Below are 18,956 nucleotides of genomic sequence, written 5' to 3'. Positions count from 1 at the left end.
ACATGATTGAAAAGTACAGATGCAGTGAATCATGGGTGTATCTTGTCAAAAAAAATTTCTAATTTTAAAACATGAGGAAGGCTGACTGTTTACCGTTGCAGCGCTTTTGGTGTTCTTGAAGAGCCCTTTAAAGAGACACTTCTAGTGAGGACACCAAAAGTAGGAGATACCAGCTGCATTGGCTATTTGTTGATAGTGTTGAAGGCAGACTGGAAATAAACAGCTGTCAAATCGTATGGATTTGTTCTGTAATAGATTAACTCGGCACGAGTCGAGATATAGGAGTCGAGATAGGGATAGGCATCCCATCATCGAGATGAGTCGAGGGGGGATAGAGCAGACGGAGGTAGCTTATGACTTGCTTTAGGATTATCATGGTGAAGAGCTTGCCGAGTACTGAAAGAAGAGTTGTGCCAAAATAGCTTATAGATTGTGCTTTGTGCTAGCTTAAAAAGTTAACGTGTTACGCAGCCTCTATGAACTTTGGGGAAGAAATCTCGATACCAAAACAAAGCTGGGGAGATGTTTTCACGGGCATATCCCCATAAAAGGCTTTTAAATATGTCTTTGCTGAAACCTCATATGTTCGGAACGGTTCTATAGTATTTAACGACAAAACCCTTTTATCATAGTCTGTTGTATCACTGGTTTTGGTCATTGCCAAAAAAGTTATGATCATAAAGACGAGATGTTGTTTTCAAATAAGTACCTGCATAAAAAGTTCTGTCTTTGCCAGGGTCTTTACTAGCTAAAATATTGGGGGGGGGGAGTGAGGGATGAACGACTGGCTGGTCATCTTTTACCGACTATTTCTTATCAATAATTACCATAATGTCCGTTTTGAATACGATACGTAAAGTCACTGCACGAGTCGGTAAAACCACGGCCTTTACTGACCGAGATTGAGATTTGGGTATATATCATACCACTATTTTCTTGCTCTTTACTTAACCAAATGAAAAATTATGGCACCATCTGTAAAATCACGTCAGGAGTCAATAAAACTGCTGCGTTTACCAACCAAGTTCAGATTTCTGTGGATGACATGTCAGCATCTTCGTAGTTTTTATTTAACCGAACAAAAAATTGTTGGAAAAACCTCGGCGCTTCGCCCCGCAATTTCACTGGCTCATTTTTTTTTTACCGGTTGCCCAAAAACATTTCTTGAGGGGTATCCCCCTCGCCCTTACGTGACGGCATTTTTCTTTGCTATCCCTTTCTGGCAGTTTAAAAGTTAAGAGTGGTTCTATAGCATCTTGTTAAAAAACTATTGAATACTCATTTCTTTCTTTGTCGCGGATTTTTGTCATTGGTCAAGTATGCACTATAACTGATGACAGAAAAAATATTTCTTGTAAAAACAATGACATCTGATACATTTTATAAAAAAAAAAAAATAATAATAAGAAGGACACTTTTTGTGATGGCCGAAAAACCAATGAAACAATAAAACATTGGCAAGGCTGTTTTATTCAAAAGTGTCTGGACACCCTCAAAATGACTTCTCAGTAACTCTGCAGGGCAAAATAGGGATAAAATTCAAACCTTTATAAAAATTAAAACTACGCTAGGAAAAATCCATATTTATTACAGATTATTTAGTGAGATACGTTTTGGTAAATAGCAAAATAAAAGAAAACTGTATGTTTAAAATTACTCACTAAAGGGCAAAATTGAAGAGAAGCGACTTTCTTAGATTAATGTTAGACTTACAAAAAAAGCATTTGTTCAGCCTATTTTAATTGCTCAATGTACCGGTAATTAATCAAACCAATATGTTAATATATTTGAAAACGATATCATTTTATAGAAACTAGGGGTCATTAGACGTCTAACTTTAATACCTTGTGTGTCGTCCATACATCTTCTTGTCTAGCTTTCTAATTTTGTTTTTTATGCCTTTCATTCTTTCAACAATTGGCGTAGGAAGTCAAGGATTCCAATTGCAGTTATTTATCTTTCATCTCATTATTTGTCTAAACTTGTCACCGGAATATCTTCATTTCTTTTTCTGAGGTTATAAAAGGTTATTCTGACCTCAGGACCTTTGCACATGCAACCATCAATCTAAAAAAAAAACCTTGAGCAAACACAGCACAGCTGCCGCAGAGACTTCCCAAAAATTTAACCCTGAGGGCATACGTCAAGCTCAATTGAAAAAGATAGTTCAACTCTCCAATGACTGAAATATTAGAAATGATTTCCTTTGAGCTCGTGCTGTCTTGGAAAAACTTTTCTGACTTCCTTTTGTAAACACTATTTTTTTTCTTTATTTCGCTCTAGTTTTGACAGCTGCAGCTTTGCAGCCACTGTTAAACATTTACACTACAATTTTTTCTGTATAAACTTGGGTTTCTGGGGGGCGGAGAAGGACCCAAATCCTTTGGATTAAAACTATGCAAAACAGGAGCCTCTCAAATTTGGGGTACACACCCCTAGGAATGCAAAAATTTGTTTATAAAGGCGAATTTTGAAGCAATTTAGATATATTTCCCGTTGCTTAATGTGGTGAATATTGGGTATCAACTGGAAAGTGGTGCAAGCAAAGTGTTGAAACAGAGAAAAAAGAAAAGAAGGGAGAAGAAAACATGGATTAGACTTCATATTTTCTGTATGTTAAGATAGCGATGTACTGTTAAAAGGGGGTACACATATTGAGGGTGAGGATAATTTCAAAATTAAAAACTTGAACAATTGTAAAAGCTTGCATATTTCGTATATGTGTGGCAAGGATTAGATTGGAACAACCAAATTTTCAACACTCCTGACCCAAATCTATCTAAAGTAATTAGGTTCAATCAAGGCCGTTGTAACAAAAAATCTTTTATATGCTTTAGTAAAGGAAATTGCTCAAAACTGGTCTATTTAAGGTGTCCTTAAGCGTTCATTAGTTCAGGGGTCTTATAAGGTCTTAGTCAAATCCTACACATGCCAGTGTAACATTATCCTGATAAATAATGTAGATTAACTAACAAATAACCAGAAAATAAAGACGAAAAGAAAATATGTTAAGTCGAGTCTCACTTACTCAATATTCACAAGAGCACAATTTTTCTTCGAGTTTCGTATGGTTCGATTTATACATAGTTCGAGTTATAGAGATCATTTTCCACAAGATTCAACTTATAAAGATAACGAGTTATAGAGGTGAGCCAAATGAAAATTCAAGTTACAAAGGTACAAAATCGCTAAATTTATTCCCTACAGCAACTACAAAGCTAGGGAGAACTTCGTAAGTGTATTATAGACTAGACACATCACGACTTGACTTTCAAATGCCAACAATAAATTTGCTAGAAAATAGAAAATTTGCTAGAATTCCGTATTCTACGGAATAAAGCTTATTAGAAAATTTGCTAGGAAATAGACACCATAGCACTAACTGAATCTGATTCAAAAATACCTTAAACAAAATTAATGCATGTCGAAGTTTACGCGTTGCAACCTCCATACCAGGGTTTCGACTAACAGAGGTCCGTTGAAAAAACTTCGAGACACAGAGCTAAACTTTGACTCGTAGAGGCAAATCGGGAATTAAATGACCACTTCAAACTATAGAGGTAACTTTTGGGTTACTTCGACTTACAGAGGTAAGTAATGATTGTAAAATTATTTGAGGTTATGCATGGATTTTTTCTTCGACTTAGACAGGTTTTTCCAAGGAGATTGTTCAAAATATCAAGGATTTCAAGCTATCTAGGTTCAAGTTATCGAGAACCAACTGCTTACATTAAGGTCTTCTATAAAATTGTGAAAATTTCTATTAAGTTATTTGGTTCCTTAGCATAGAAATTCGACTTAGCAAATTTCATTATTGGTCAACATAAAAAAAAAAAAAAATAAACAAAGACATAAACCATGACTCACAGAGATTTGTGAGAAAACGCCTCTGTTCTTTTAGTTAGCCTCAGATCTTGGAGACTACTGAACAAGTCACACTGCTTTAAATATTTTGACCTCTCCTTTCGAAAATCATGACCCTATAGGATTGAAGCTTCCTCATATACTGAGAAAAATAAACTCTGGAAAATATTTCTGTATCTACGATTGGTTGTTTTCAGTGAAAGGTCAAAGGCTATTGGATGAACATTTTGTATGAGATATAAGACGTTTCAAGTAGAAAAAAAAATTGAAGGATATTTCTTGACTCGGAACCTGTGATGGAGCGTCGATAAAACAATCTGCTGGGGGATAGCAAAGGCTTAGGTTTGATGGATATTTCTATGTATTATGGGTATATTTTCGATTTTTGATATTTGTGGAGCTACCAAAGTTATAGTAGCGAAAATAAATGAGGAAATAAGGCAAGCAATAGAAGAAAAACTAATCTGGCGATGCAAACCTTAAGGGCAAGGTGGGATGGTGAATATTCAACAAAATTAAAAAAAGGTAGCAATTGAAACTAGTATTATAATGAAATAATGGTGAAATAAAGAAGAATATATTTTTTTTTGGAGCAGGTCTCATGGCCTTCTTATTTATAACCCTAGCTTTAACGAAGCTCTGTACCACACACTTATACACGAAGGAAGACAAGACTTATACAAGGCTTTGGAGATTTTGGTCCGTTCATCCCCGAAATCGTGTGACCGTTATATCTCTTTCGATAGTTACCTAAACTTTCGTTATTATTAGTTAATTTTATTTGTTTTCCCGTAGGTACCCCCTCCCCCTTTCTGAGAAAAACTCCTTTGAGAACAAAATAGTACGTGCTTGTCTCTCATGTACTACCAAATTGAGATTATTGTAGCTAAAAATTGTCTCTACTCAGAAGAGAGTTTCATTTAAAAGCGGCTTGAAGATGATTCTTCCTCGCGAGAATGATTCTTCATCAGGTACAGAGAAAGAAGATGATTGTTACACTGTACCTGTATGTCTGAGCGGCTCTTGGCTTGTGTCTTTCTCTGTACCTGTGTGTCTGAGCTGGTGTATGGTTGTTTCTGTGTCTGTTTTTGTGTGTTTGTATGGTTGACTCGGTTTGTATGTGTTTTTGTATCTATCTCTCTGTGCACCTGTGTGTCTAAGCGGCTGTTCGCCTGTCTCTCTCTTTGTACCTTTGTGTCTATGTGTTTCTCTCTCTCTCTCTGTGCCTGTGCGTCTGAGCAGATTTTTGCTTGTCCCTGTATCTGTCTTTGTATATTTGTGTGTCTGAATATGTGTGTTTGTTTGTATTTTTTTTCTTTCTCTCTTTCCATGCTTGTGTGTTTGAGCGGACGTTTGTTAGTCCCAGTGTCTGATGTTGGGTTATTTCTGTGTTTGTTTTGTGTGTTTGTATGTCTGACTCTGTTTGTTTGTATGTGTTTATGTCTGTATCTCTCTCTGCACTTGTGTGTCTAAATGGCTGTTTGCTTGCCTCTCTCTTTGGACCTGTGTGTCTGAGCGAGTTCCTTCTTGTCTTTGTGTCAGTTTTTTTGTTTGTGTGTGACCGTCTCTGTAAAGTTGTATGTGTTTTTGTGTCTATCTATGTGCCTGTGTGTCTGAGCGGTTGATTCCTTGTCTCTTTCTTTCTGTGCCTGTGTGTTTGAGCGGGTGTTTCCTTCTTTCTTTCTCTCTCTCTCTCTCTCTCTCTCTCTCTCTCTCTCTCTCTCTCTCTCTCTCTTTATCTCTCTCTCTCTCTCTCTCTCTCTCTCTCTCTCTCTCTCTCTCTCTCTCTCTCTCTCTCTCTCTCTCTCTCTCTCTCTCTCTCTCTCTCTCTCTCTCTCTCTCTCTCTCTCTCTCTCTCTCTCTCTATGCCTTTGTGTTTCAGCGGGTGTTTACTTACCTCTTTTTATTTCTTTATGTGTTTGTGTGTCTGACTTTATTTGTATGTGTATTTGTCTTTCTCTCTCTCCCTCCGCCTGAGTGTCTGAGCGGTTGTTAGCTCCTCTCTCTCTTTCTCACTCTCTCTCTCTCTCTCTCTCTCTCTTTCTCTCTTTCTCTCTTTCTCTCTCTCTCTCTCTCTCTCTCTCTCTCTCTCTCTCTCTCTCTCTCTCTCTCTCTCTCTCTCTCTCTCTCTCTATGATGTAGACAAGCAGAAGCAAAGCAAAACATTAATTCAAATTTTTAACGGATAAAAATCACTATCAATGAATAAGAGAGAACCAACATAAGCATAAATTCTAACGAATGATCAAGTAAACTACACATTAGTACATTTTACGAAAAGCAAGATTTGGGCTAATGCCCCCTGATTCTTCTTAAGGTAAGAACGGCATCTACTCTTTGCTGAAAGCAAATAATATTTTGAATGTTTCGCTTTTATGATTTTTTTTTCAAAATTGTCGAGATTTCTATATATGAATATCATTTTATTTTAATCAGTCAGTCTACTTTCGTCAATTTTTTCAGTAATCCTGGCTATTATGGAAATTTCCTTTCTTTTTGTTGATGTTACAACAAATAAAAACACACAGCTGGAAATAAAATTGTTTCCAGTGAGGTCCAAATGACGTTCTGGCCTTTAGAAGACTCATGGATCATTAGCCCTACCCCTGTTTGTGGTAAAAATTTGTTCGTTTTAAGCCTGATAAATATTTTTTGAAAGGACTTTTTTTTAAGAGAAAAAAAGAGCTGCATGAAACTAATGACGAGCAGAAACATCGTTCAAATCATATTCAAACTAAATATAAATAGAAGTCACTACAAAAAAATAAACATGACACAAAACGAACAAAGGCTGCAATAAATTATGCATGATTGTAATTATAATTTTAATGTAATTTTATGTTCATTTTGTGTCTCATTTATTCACTGATATTTTGTTCGTTTTAACGTCGAAATAGTATTTTAATTTTTCTGGTCGTCTCGAAACAGTAAATAAAAGATCAAACAGGGATAAATCCTATTATTAGACAGTGATAATTCAGAAAAATATTGAATATTTCGGTCACATGTACAGTGACCGTCATCAGCAGAATTTTCAGTTTTTCGTGACCATTTTTTCAGTGAATTATCACTGTCTAATAAAAGGATTTATCCCTATTTGAACTTTTGTTTATCGTCATGGAATGGTCTTCGAAATTATCTACTGCTCGTCTTCGGCTTACTGCAGTTCTTTACTTGTCATTGTAAATCTTGTTTTTTGGGAAAAAAGGATTTTTTAATTAATAATTTTGATATTTCAATGCCGGGAAAATATTTATTTATAAAGCAAGCTTTTCTAATTACAAAAGAAATAAAATGAAGCACATTTCTCTTTCAAATATTCTATTATTTACAAACACAGATATCGGCGCAAGGGATTATCGGACATAATGGGCTATCCCTAGAATAAGCAGTAGTTTTCCCATTGCTTTTCTCATGGGTTATACAATTCTTAAATTCAGATCAGAGAATTTTACTTGTCTATTGAACGGCGAATTCTTCATAAATCACCTTTATGCAACCCTTCAAAAAGACCATATCTATACCCTCTTGGATGTAGGATCAGTTCCGTAAGATCATTTGAGTTATGAGTCGGATGGAGTGTGGGAACCCGTGATCTGCGGTCAGTTTTTGGGGTAGCATCGGTCAAGAATTGCACATCTGGGAGTGCAATGATCAGAAGCATTTTCTGAAATTTTATAAGATTAATGTGGGATCAGATCTAGCTCGTGGGAATATTATCGAAAGTTCTACAGGAACCGATTCATAATTGAAACTCGCTGTGACAATTATATGTACCGGAAAAACTCCACTGCAATTTAACTCATGACAATAAAATATTTATGACTCTGCATAGCTCCGTATTGCAAAAATATTAAAAAATTTGATAAACTTTAGCGATACCGCCCAACAGGGATGAACACAAGGGGGAGGGGTAAAAGCTTACCCTTTGAAATCCTAAATTTCAACAATTTTGTGGGTATTTCCTGTTCAAATAAAAAAAATAGTTTTTGTGTATCATTCCCCTGTTCAGAAAACAGAATCTTGCGGAAGTGTCTCTCCTCAAATTTCTGGAGTGTTTTCTTCTTTAATTTGTATATATTAAATTATTTTATCCATTATTATTATTATTTTTTAATTATTAATATTAAATATTTATATGTAAAATATATTTTTATCACTCAAGTTCAAGAATGTTATCAAAATAGCATACTATTTATTTGATTATTTACTTCAGAATACTTCAATTCCAAACTGGAACAATTCGTCAATACGAACATTAAAGAATATTTGATAGACATTGAGTGTTACATTAATAAAACTTTGAATAATTTTATTGTTAACTTTATCATAGCTAATTATTCTAGTTTTCTTTAGTAATAGCCTTTAAAGTGATTTTTAATTACTATTTTGACAGCAATTTGTACACTTTTAACAATATACTAATTACTATAGTTAAGGAATATTGCACATAAAAATGAAATACTATTTACTGCATATCAAATACTGCACATACAAATTATTTATTTCCCAGAATAGTTTGTCTATACAAACACTAGGAAATCTCTGATAGACTACAGTTCTAATATAAGGAGTTATTTAATTGGTAAACTAATTATGTGTTAAATCATTGTATTACAAAGAATCGTTAGCAAAACTTACTTTAAAATTTTTTATAATATGGTCATTTCAAAATTTAGTTAAGAATTCAACTCCAAATATGTCGGGAACAATCCTAATTGGACAATGTTAATTATTAATTTCAAAATCGTCAATAAAAATATGTAAATTACTTAAAATTTGACATACGAAAAAAACTTCATTTTACTATTTTTTATAGCTTCTTCAAAGCAATGCATAACAGTGGGAATAGCAAAATAGTTTGTGGCAGCGAACTGCAGTCGCAGTGACCCGTACCAATACAAAATGAAACCTTAAAAAAGGATAATTATAAACATTTTCAGCACAAACGAAATTGAATAATTTTGAAAAAGGGAAAATCTTCCATAAAAAGATCGGCAATTATGAATAAAATTACAGTTATAGACATTTACCCCCCCTTCCCCCCCCGGAATTTACCCCCCGAAGCCCTCCCCCCAGGAAATCCAACCCCCCCCCCCCCCCCCCGGTAAAAATAACCCCGGAACCCCCTCCCCTTAGAATATACCCTTAGAAACGTCTCCCCTCCGAAAAAATACCCCTGTGATAAATACCTCCGGAAAATACATCCCCCCAGAAAATACCTGGCCGTGGAAAATACCCCCATGGAACCCTTAATAAATACCCCCCTCTCTCGTGGAAAATAAGGTTTCCCAAATTTAAAATTTTATTTGAGTTTTGTTCTTTTTTTATTTTCCGTAGGGAGAAGGAATTTTGGTACTTGTGCATTATACACCACTCTCTTTAAGTTTACGCTATGTAAAACTCGAGAACAATCCGGTGCCTTTGTTAGTTTCTTTCAGCTTATCGCGAGACAAGACAAAGACAAATGACAGAGTAGATGGGAAATATATAATTTGGGCTATATATTTACAATTCCTTCTTCATAATATGAAGAATAATTGTGCCTAACACATTTTGCATATAGGCCTGCTATACTTTATCCCCCACAACCACCCCTAACGTGCAAACATGTAGCCCAGATTTGTTTCTTAAGTAACGGAGAAACTAACGAAGAAGCCGGTTTCTAGACTAGACTATCTTTTTATCTTACGTGAAGTGGGAGAAATGAGTCATAAATTTTTCACCACAGTTTTGTCTAATGTGCAGTCTAACGTGCAAAACTACAGCTGAAATTTGTTTCTAAAGTAACGAAGAAACCGGTTTGTTCTCAAGTTTTACATATCGTAAACTTGAATGAGTGGCATATAATACACAAGTACTGGAATCTTTCATGGAGAGGGAGCCAGGTTTCAAGGTATTACTTAAAACAATAATAAATTAATAATTTTCCAAGCATAAAACTACCACGAATCACCAATAATAAATAAATTAAACACAAAACGAACAGAAGTTACAATAAACAACCGATTCGAATTCGAAACAAGCAAAATTTAAAATGAGTAAGGTTGACAGCCCCAAACCTTCTAAAGACCAGAACATAATTTGCATTTGACTCAACACAAAATATATTTTAAATAATTTCACTTTTTTCACTTTAACAAATAAAGAAGTATTGAGACTATAAGTAATAAATATCAGAATATGTATATCAAACTGACAATACGCGGGTATTTGCTTTTTTTTCGTAAATGAAAATTATGTTCTTTATTGTAATTTTTGTTTGTTTTAAGTTTGCTTAATTTAATGATGGTGATTTTTGGTAGTTTGTGGTAGTGAAATGAAGGTAGCAAATGTGATTGTGGCGATTTGTGGTAGCGAAGGGGTATTTTCCAGGGTGGGGGGGTAAACGCCGGTCACCTAAAATTAAACCACCAAATTCAATGGCCCGTAAACACTGCACCAGAAGTTTCAGTTTCCAGTCATCAAAAATAGAAAATTTTACGCCCCTCCCTCAGTTTTAGGTAAATCTATTTGTTTTTCAGGGGGTGGTGATATCAAAACAATTGTCATAAATACTGGGAGTTTTCCGTTTTTTCTTGAGTAGTTTCTTATGATGATTTTACTCTTACTGTTGTTGATTTTATGACAATAATAGAAACAAATACTTTTTTTGTATTACCATTCCCCCAAAGAAAACGGAGCCCCCTTGCTTCCTTACTCTCTTACATCCCTTTGTTCGGAAGAATGTATTTGGACTAAATGCGGGGATACTGAGGTCGTCATTATTATTGTGGACATATTTGAATGTGAAATAAAAGGTGACATTATCATGCTTTCCTGCTCAAAGGCAGAAGGGGTCCGTGCCCTAGGAGTAACATATCTCCTGTTGCCCCCCTTGAAAATTTATAAATTACCACCTGAAAAACTATTAGCATTTTACACTCTCTCCACCTTAACAAAATTTTAAGTGTGCTTTTTCAAGGGTTATTTTTCATTTTTGGCGCAATGCTACACTACTTAAGCTGTAGCATCAAACCTAAGAGTTTGAGGGATGGTAGATCGTCTCATATGTAACATAGGTCTACGCATGGTATTAGAAATAAAAATAGGTCTAAAAATAGGTATTAAAACTGGCCCAAATTCAACATGAATTTTATTTAAAGAAAGTTAAGAGTGACATTGAAACTTTTAATTAACTTAAATTGTCCTATATTGGAGGGGGAATAAAAACCCCTTCTCCTTAGTCACTCTTTATGATAGTTTTAACTAATGATATACTGATAGCACAGTTAATATCTGGAATATGATAAAACGTTAGCATTAAGTGTGTAGGCCAAGAGGGGGGGATTAAAATCTTTCGTATATGCAATGATTTACATTCATTAAATAATTATTTAATTAGCTGTTTACTTTTGTTTAAAAAAACTATAATACTACATTAAAACTAGTCTTTAAAGCCTAAATTTGACTATACCATCATTTGCCATTTATCCTAATACTGCCAGGCTTGAGAGGTATGCACCTAATATTTTCTTTATGGGGGGCGTACGGGGATTTTTCTTAGAACTGCCACAACGGAAGTTATGGGGAAATTCAAGGAATTAACCAAAAAAAAAATCACAAATAGCCAGAAGAGTACAAAGAACAGAACCCGGAGGCTCCTTTATATGTAGGTCCACTCAAAATTGTATTTACTCAATCTTGTATTTTTTCTGTTTTTGGTATTGTATTTTTATTTTGTTTTTCACTTAAATTGTCTTAGTTTTCAATGGCTGTCAACTGATAAGTGTTAATTCCTATCCATCCTACCGTTATACCTTATCTTATAACTGGTTTCTGTATGTCCATGTAACCCCTCCTCTCTCTCTCTCTTTCCCTTGTATACTTTCTCAATATATTGGTCGTTCGAAACTTCAAAACAGTCTTTTAAGCTCATTTCCCAAGCAATTATGACCATCCTTATTCACGCACATAAATACTACCACTTTGTATTCCACTGCAACCTTAATGGCATATTATTATTATTTTATAGCTCTTAAAGCCAACCAACTCTATCAAAAATACCGCTTATATTGATGTTTTCTTATTTCAAAACTGACATAAATTGAACGGAATCCATATTTGATTTATTCTGCAATCTTAGGCCTTGCGCAAAATTCCTAGTCGTAAATTTCGAATATTGACGGTTTACAGAAAGAAATGAAGGAATATTTGCTGGGTTAACGATATACGAAGAGACCTGTGATAGCACCCATTCAGAAATGAGCTTTTGGTAACTGTGTAGTTGATTTCCTCTTCTAAACTAAATATTGTCATGGCAAAATTCTTGCTTTATTACATTAAGAGTATTTCAATTTATTGGATTTTTAAATTTGTTTCCAGCAAAAAGGCATCATATCTTTTTTATATCTTGCTCATCAGAAAAACCTATATCCAAACTTTATTTTTTCTTTTTACTTTTTTTATGGGGGTGGGGGCTGCAATCACAATGGGAATAGTTTTAAATATTCAATAAAGAGAAAATTTCCCGAATGTAATGAAGTAAAAAGTTTGTCATTTAGTGCCTAATTCAGAAAAGTAGATAAACAACACTGCCACCCAATTTTAACGTGAGAATCCTAAAATATATTTTACGCTTTTTTCAATATTCACGTTTTCTTTTTTTAGAACACATAAAATAACTTTTACACAACTTTACATAATACATAAGTTTACGTTTATAAAATAACGTAGGAAACATAAATAACAAAAAAAAAACTAAAAAAAACTAAAATAATAAATGACCACTCAGAATTCATTTATTTAACGAACACTGATATTATTCATAAGCTTGATTGGACGAACAATAAACTTTTCAAAATAAAGGAAAAGACTGAGCTGGTGAAAAGGGATAAGCCATAACAATATTTTAAATAAGTGAGGTTTATCAGGTGATTGGAATGATTGGAAAAGTAGGACTTTAAAAAAGAGTGTGTCAGAGGACTATGATATTTAGAAATGACAGTGTGAAGTGGTCAACTTGAAGACTTTTGATGCTTATTTGCAATGGAATGAGTCTTTGGGATATGATATTTATTTTAAAGCAGGCTTAAATAGGGAAGAAATGAAGTAGTATATGTCAGAGATGGGTAATTTTCTAGCACTTTGTGAGAGAACGAAATAATTGGGAAGAATAAGGGTGATGGATTGTCTTTAATCAAACCCATGTGAGGAGAAACTGGCGAGAGCTGTATCATTTTATGGCCCTTTGTCCTTATTCACAGTATTAGGGAAAGAATTAATTATAAGAAATGACAGGTGAAATGAGTGGTTAGTTTCAGTAATGGGATCAAAAGCAAATTTTATTAAATTATAAGTGACAAATTGAGAAACATTTTTGTAGGGGAGGGGAGGTAGTGAGTGCTGGAGTTACTGCTGAATGATTTTTTTTTGTATTTTTGTAGCCATGACCCTTATGCCTCTAAATCATTAAATATCTATTTATCTGTCAAATAAATCAATCTAAATAATTTGTCACTGATGCTTTGAAAACCTTTGAGTAAGTATCAATTCTAAATATTGGAAGGCAGTAAGCTCCAAACTTAACTGCATGAGCATAGAGGCTTCAGATTCAAAATCACGGTTGGAGTTTTGAACCCAGAAACAAATCCAGCCTACGTTTGATCAGGCTCGTTTGATTCTTAAATAGTATTAAATATTAGTTAAATATGAGTTAAGTATGCTAAATAGCAAAAATAGTACACGGTAGCCAACTTCAGAGCAGAAGAAGAGAAAGAGGTTTTCAAACAGTTCGTGGTAACGAACTGTAGTAAGGAGCGATCCGGCTCAATAGTAACCAAAACTCTAAAAAATTGAATTTTGATATCAATAGCTACATCAAAAGAATCGCATTTTAATGCTGATTTTAAACATATAAGTTTCATCAAGTTTAGTCTTAGCCATCAAAAGTTACGAGCCTGAGAAAATTTGCCTTATTTAGGAAAATAGGGGGAAATACCCCCTAAAAGTCGTAGGATCTTAACGAAAATGACACCATCAGATTCAGCGTATCAGAGAACCTTACTGTAGAAGTTTCAAGCTCCTATCTACAAAAATGTGGAATTTTGCATTTTTTTGCCAGAAGACAAATCACGGGTGCGTGTTTATTTGTTTGTTTTTTTTTTTTTTTTTTTCCCAGGGGTCATCGTATCGACCAAGTGGTCCTAAAATGTCGCAAGAGGGCTCATTCTAACGGAAATGAAAAGTTCTAGTGCCCTTTTTAAGTGACCAAAAAAATTGGAGGGCATCTAGGCCCCCTCCCACGCTCATTTTTTTCCCAAAGTCAACGGATCAAAATTTTGAGATAGCCATTTTGTTTAGCATAGTCGAAAATCATAATAACTATGTTTTTGGGGATAACTTACTCCCCCACAGTCCCTGGGGGAGGAGTTGCAAGTTATAAACTTCAACCAGTGTTTACATATAATAATGGTTATTGGGAAGTGTACAGACGTTTTCAGGGGGATTTTTTGGTTTTGGGGGTAGGGTTGAGGGAGGGGGCTATGTGGGAGGATCTTTCGTTGGAGAAATATGCCATGGGGGAAAAAGATTCAATGAAAAGGGCGCAGGGCGAATCTGGTCACGTTAGAAAAAAACGTCAAATTAAGAGCTTAATATACAATGCTGGGTGTTCGGAGCCTCTCTATTATGGAGTATAATTTGAAAATAACACAACTATACGAGCGATAAAACATTATACCACAACCATAACTCAACTAACGAAAGAACTGCGAAGAGATAACACAACTATAAAGCGAAAACAGGTGAAAACTAACGGGAAAATAAACGAACTAAGAGGTGGAAGGGGCCCAGAGAAAAAATATAATCCTTTTTCAATTTTGAGCCTAACTTCCGCAAAGGAGTAATAATGTCAGAACCCCCGAAATACCGAATTATTTTCTTTTCAAACAGTTCGTGGTAAGGAACTGTAGAAAGGGGCGACCCGGCTCAATAGTAAACGAAACTCTAAAAAACGGAATTTTGATGCTAAAAGATACATCAAAAGAATCGAATTTTTACGCTGATTCTAAATATATAAGTTTCAATTAATTTAGTCTTTGTCGTCAAAAGTTACGAGCCTGAGAAAATTTGCGCTATTTTGGAAAAAAGGGGGAAACATCCCCTAAAAGTCATAGAATCTTAACGAAAATCACACTATCGCATTCGGTATATCAGAAAACTCTATAGCAAAAATTTCAAGCTCCTCTCTAAGAAATGTGGAATTTTGTATTTTTTGCCAGAAGACAAATCACGGGTGCGTGTTTATTTGTTTGTTTGTTTTTTTTGTTTTTTTTTCCCAGGGGTCTTCTTATCGACCAAGTGGTCCTAGAATGTCGCGAGAGGGCTCATTCTAACGGAAATGAAAAGTTCTAGTGCCCTTTTTAAGTGACCAAAAAATTGGAGGGCAAATAGGCCCCCTCCCATGCTCATTTTTTCCAAAAGTCAACAGATTAAAATTTTAAGATAGCCATTTTGTTCAGCATAGTCGAAAACCATAATAACTATGTCTTTGGGAATGACTTACTCCCCGACAACACATCTCTCAAAGACTATGAAGATTAACATATGCACAACTTTAGGCCTATAAGAGGATTATAGAAGAGCCTCAAAATATGACCAGTGGCCACATGTATGAGTCGACACCGTATACCTGTATTCCATGATTCTTTTTTGGCAGTTTTTTTTTTTTACTGGTTCAATATTTAGTACCAAGCTGAAAACACTTATTTACATTACCTTTTCAAAAAGGGACAGATTCAATCTATATTTTTTTTCTTTAGGGAGGTTGCCCACCACTGCTAGAAAATTTAAGAGGGATTAAGATCTTATTTTTCTAAGGACAGACATAGCTGTCGCCTTATCTTTTTCTTAATTTATCTATCCCAAACGTAACTTGAGCTTGGCATTAAAGGAAGCAATATTACCAAAGAGAACACTCCTTTAATAGGGATGAAATAGCTAATAATAAGTTTTGAAGCATTTTATTAATTTTGGATGGTAATTTTCCCAAAAGACCCTTAGACGCTTATAAACGTTTATTTGCGTGCTTTCAATTTTGAAAATGCTATTATTTACGTACTAGTTGATCTTCAATGGTCTGAAGAGTGTTTTATAAACTTCTATGTTTTTTGTTTAAACTTCTATGTTTTTTTTAAAATTTAGCATGATTTTTAAAGTGGAATAGTTTAAAGAAGTTTGGGCACGATTGCCCTCTGGTTTATATCTAAGATTTCGCTGAAAAAATCGTTCATTTCTCAGTTAAAATTTAAACATTAATGTGTTTATAATCCCAAGTGGGTAAGTTTGCTGTTTTATAGTCCTATCAAAATTTTCAGATTAGTGTTATTGAGTATGTATGACAACCTTAGTGAAATTCGATGAAAAAAAAATGAAGAAGAAAAAAAATGTCAAGACTTTTGCAGAAAGAAGTCACAGAGAAGAAAATTAGCCAGGAACTGTACATTCAATATCAACTTAAGTACTTGTCGGTTACTGGAAGAATTATGCTTAGGTTGCATCTGAGAAAACTGGTTTCATAAATACAAAAAAAAAAAAAAAATGATGGATGATACAATGTATTGGACTCAGACAGAATGCATTAGAATTGTATATTTATGGATTTATAGCTGTTCATTAGGGGTGGTCTTGGGGTAAGGCTACGTTCGATCTGGTTAGGTTTCCATAATTTGGTTTCTAAAGTATTACTTTGTCATCATGTATTGTTATTTTTATTAGGATTAACGTAACTTAATTTTTTGACTGTATTTCCAATAATCTAAAATTAAAAATATAGTTGAATTTTTCCCTAGCGTAGTGATATATATCTGTAATAGTTTATATTTTTGTTTGTTACGTAAATAAAAAAAAAAAAAACTAACAAGCGTCTCAACTTGTAACAGAGCAAGATTGCTTCTCGTGGTAAATGCTCTCTGCTTGAAAAATGAATAAAAAACGAGTATTTGATCAAACATACTGACTCCCGTTATGAAAACTGATTCAAAAACTTGCAATAGCTAAAGGTCTACAATCATCCATCATTTCATTGAGAAAGGCCATGACAGGTTTCCGATTAGGTACACCGCATTAAGGAACTACGGCTCTTCAAACTATTCTTTGAATCGCATCTTTGATCGTAATCACCAGTATGATCTATCAACCATATTGTACCGTCAATTTTAACCATCAGAATTGGCAGGGATTAAACCTAACAATACAATCGCTGTGTGATGTCTGTGACCTCACTATGTGAATTCATTGGTTTGGAGGAAGCTGTAGGTTTTCTTTACTAAAACAGCATGTCTACATCGATTAATTTTTGGCTAGTTCTTCTTACTTTTCTTGCATTCTCTTGTAAAACAATTGCTAAAACTTTCTTAAAACAAAATATAAGATAGTTTCTGTCACTCTAATTATTGTGTGTTGTAAAAATCAATATTGAGTGACAAAAATTGCTATCAGCAATTCGTAGGAGTATCATGATTCACTGCAAAATATAAATAATAAAAAATAAAAATAAAAGTAATATAAATACAATAAAGTATACATAAAATTTATTTATAATATAAATGATTTCATAGAAACAATTTATATAAATAACATATATAAATAATATACAATAATAATAATTTGGAAGTAGCCTACAGGAGATTAATGTACAAGGAGAGAATGTACACAGAAGATTAATGTACAAGCCTCTCAATGGTCTTTCACTAACCATAGTATTCATAACTTCTAATGTATAATTATTGTCTGTCGAAAAACAATCAAGCAAACTTAGTTTTGAGCCTAAAGAATAATCAGCCTAATCCTTCCAATTTACGTTTACAAACTTTTATTAAATGATTTTATCACTTAAATAATCAGCCCTAAAGAATAATCAGCCTAATCCTTCCAATTTACGTTTACAAACTTTTATTAAATAATTTTTTCACTTGAAATATATCCCGCGATGAAAAATCTTTATAAGGTATTTATTATTGACAACAGTAGTATACAAATAAATTAACAGTATTCATGTGTTTAGACGATACCAGTCCGCAAAGGAAAGATAGAAAAAATAAGGAGGAAGGGAAAAACTGAAAAAATATAGAATTGTAGTTGAAGAAAACAAGACAAAAAGGTTGTTAATATTTTTTTTTGTTATGAGTAAAACTCACAAATATACAAACAAAATTTAATACAAACAATTAAAAGCAGAAACGCTATTTGTCCCTCATTATATTAAAACTTTTACTTTATAGCTTATTTTTATTTAAAAAATAATAATAATAAAAATTACCAAATTCACCTGTTAGTTTTGGTGTCAATTTTTTATTCTCTCTCTTCATTTCTCTTTTCTTTGAATAACAATTACCAAATATATTTGATACTACAATCGGTCTTTTCTTCACACAAAAGTCCACCGCATTGATTTCCTTTAAGGTCCCTACTGTCCTAAATGTCCTGTCAAGAACTTGGCATGTGGTGCGAGGAAAAAAAAAATACGACTCGGAAGGGGCGGTATTGTGTCGTTTTTTCTTAGCAGTTCATGATGAGGAAAAGCAAAAGCTCCACTCTGAACTAGCTTCTAATATTGAGAAACGAGGCCATGAATAGAAGCAGTTGTCAGCTTGATACCGTAATTTGTAGAGTCGAATGTTATACGGAGACAAAAAGTGGAACATAGACAATCTTCCCTGAAAACTCCAGGAAGTAAAAAATTGCACAATCTCTTTTAGTAACCATTACAAAGAGAATCATATTTCGGAATAAATAACTTTATTGAATATATGGATCAATGTTTCGGTTTTCTTTTATTATTGCAGACTTATCATGGTTGTTAATTTGTTCCTTAGCCGAATGTGTAGGGCTATTGGAGGAAACCTTTTGAAGTTTTTAAGAAAATGTTAAGGTTTAGTAGAATTTTCCATAGGATAGTTTTATTGAAAAAAGATAATTGCATAAAAATAATAAAAAACAAGAAAATACCTGAGACGATGATGGACCGTATTTATGCTTTTGTTATTATGTGCTATCAAATATTAATTCTTTTTTGTTCTTTATGTCACCACATTTGCGAGAGTAAACTTGTA

General features: G+C 33.9%; 1 protein-coding gene across 1 annotated transcript in view; it reads left to right on the top strand.

Annotated features, from left to right (window-relative positions):
- The window catches only part of LOC136039762 (steroid receptor seven-up, isoforms B/C-like), an 89,950-nt gene that overhangs the window by 4,875 nt on the left and 66,119 nt on the right, over positions 1-18,956 (top strand). The window lies entirely within an intron of this gene.

The sequence above is a fragment of the Artemia franciscana genome, chromosome 20 (genome assembly GCF_032884065.1).
Source record: "Artemia franciscana chromosome 20, ASM3288406v1, whole genome shotgun sequence".
NCBI lineage: Eukaryota > Metazoa > Arthropoda > Branchiopoda > Anostraca > Artemiidae > Artemia > Artemia franciscana.
Note: the sequence above shows the minus strand (reverse complement) of the source record. Positions and strands in the feature narration are given on the sequence as shown.